The sequence below is a fragment of the Melanerpes formicivorus genome, unplaced genomic scaffold, assembly GCF_026170545.1.
Source record: "Melanerpes formicivorus ecotype bairdi unplaced genomic scaffold, bMelFor1.0.p_v2 SCAF_170, whole genome shotgun sequence".
NCBI lineage: Eukaryota > Metazoa > Chordata > Aves > Piciformes > Picidae > Melanerpes > Melanerpes formicivorus.
The window spans coordinates 49561-51920 of record NW_027142522.1 but is presented as its reverse complement, the minus strand read 5'-3'; positions in this window follow the sequence as shown (position 1 = coordinate 51920).

The window sequence follows — 2360 nt, the reverse complement described above, 5'->3', positions numbered from 1 at the left end:
CTGGACATTTCCACGACTTTTCTATCAGTCTTGTTTCCGCCTTTCCACGGTGCGGCTGCTCTCTGTCCCTGTGCTGGGCTTTCTGCCAAGGCCCCGGCCTTGAAAACAAGATATCAGGCCTGTATACTAACTCCCTTCCAATTAACACGAACTGCTTCTAATTTTTTTTTTCCTCTCTTCCCTTTCTCTTTCTATCCCATTCTGGGGAAAGGGGGGGAGAGAGGGGAGAGCGGAGGTGGGGGACCCCTCTCTGCCGAGAGGGGTTACTCTCATTTCTGTGTTACTCTGTTGTATATCTTTGTATATATTGTAGATATTGTAAATTTGTAAATATCTCCCTGCAAACCCTACATCGCTTTGTAAATATAGCTCCACTGCTTTGCTAATTCAGCTTGCGAGTTTTTTTTTCCTTTCCCTTCAATTTTTTTTTCCCTTTTACTTTACGAAGGGGGAAGGGAGGAGGCTTCTTGGCCTTACCCCTTCCATCCCACGACATTTTTTTTATTGGCGTACCCAACGTGCGGCAGATAATTAGTTTAATTTATTATTTGATTGATTTAGTGTTTTCTAGCTGAATTAGCAAACATGAAGGTATTGTGGTTTGTGGAGCGATTGTTCTTTTCAATTTTTGGGGCTCTGGTTTACAGGTATTGTTTGGGTTTGATTTTGGATTACCTGGGTAAATATTTGGTGCGGACAATTTATATGTGGGTTATGTATAGAGTTAAATTATGGTATGGAAAATGTATTAATTTGTTATGGCCAGTGAGATACAGGAATGTTACCTCTACCACTCTCCCAATTGAGATAAAGGGTTTTAAGATTCCGCCTGAGGAGACAGTAACTTTAGGTGATGCCTGGGATCCAAAGGTGATTTATTTCATGTGTATAATTCTGCTGCTGGTGATAACTAATGTGTATTCTCTGTATTCCTGGCGGCGAGAGAGAAAGGTGTCCAGAGCTTGTTTTGTTATTAAAACTAGATCAAAAAGAAAACGCCGTGGCTCTCGATCAGTCCCAGAGTCATCTAGTGACGAGGACTGTGGAGAACCCGTGTCAGTTAAAAAGAAGGCTAAAAAGTTAATTGGTAAAGCAGCTCTAAATGACTTTGCTGATTCTAGCAAGCAGCCAAGGGCATCGGCTGGTATCAACATGGCACCTACTCCTTCTCCCACTCCTTCTCCTTCTTCTTCTTCTCCATCGGCCAGTAATGGAGCAACGTCACTTCCACCCACTCCCTCGGTGGGACCGGAAGTCACTGCCCCAGCAGCTGATTTATCTCAGGACCTGTCAGCTTCCATTAAGGTGGCTGTAAATTCAAACACAGCTCCAGTTAAGGTGGCTCCTTTAAAGACTAGAGCTGGAAAGGCCAAAGATGGAGAAGAAGAGGAGGAGACTGATCCTGGTGAGGGGCCCTCTACTCTAAAAGATCCTGCTCAGGAGGAAGAGAAGGTTTGTTTTAAAGATCTAGCCAACCTAGTGAGATCAAAGCAGGATAGAGATGAAGCTAGGAAAGCAGCTGGCAAAGGTGGTTCTCAGCTTAAAGAGATCCTTAGGAGAATGACAGCAGGATTTTACGGGCAAAGAATTCAGGGAGATGAAGATGAAGATGATATTACAGACTGTTCGTCACCACAGGAGGAATTGAGAAATGTCCGTAAAGATTTCACCAGGGCAGATAAGGAGCCAGTTCTAGCTTGGCTTAGTAGGTGTTATGATACAGGTGCCTCAGCTTTAACAGTTGGAGACAAGTCAGCAGCTCAGTTAGGAACTCTCTCAAGGGACAATGGAATAGATAGACATCTAGGCGAAGCTCTCGGTAAGGTTAATCTGTGGATACGCCTCTTAATAGCGGTTGCCCTGAGATACCCTTCCCGAGATGATCTTCCCTGGAATCCTAAACCCTGGACTACCATAGATGAGGGAATTAAGCGCTTGAGAGAATTTGCTGTTAGAGAGCTACTCTATGGTGAACATGAAACTCTGAATCCTGATGACATTCCTGTGGGTATTGGTCTTGCTAAAAAGATCATCAAACTTGCTCCTTCCAATTATGCAAACATTCTGGCAAGCAGAATTGTGTCAAGAAGTTATGGTGGAGCTTCTCCCACGGTTGGCCAATTCAGTGATCAAATGAGACAATTGGAGGATAGCATGACACGTGGTTCTTTGGTTTCAGCCATTGAAACTCTGTCTGGAAAGATTGAGAATTGCATGAAGGATCTGAAAGATTCCATATACCAATTGGCACAAAGGGATAGTTTCAATTCTTCCTCCAGGTGGGTACAAGTTTCATCTGTGAGGAATACACGTCCTCCAAGGAGGTCATTCCAAAACAGGACATTCCAAAATAGGTCATT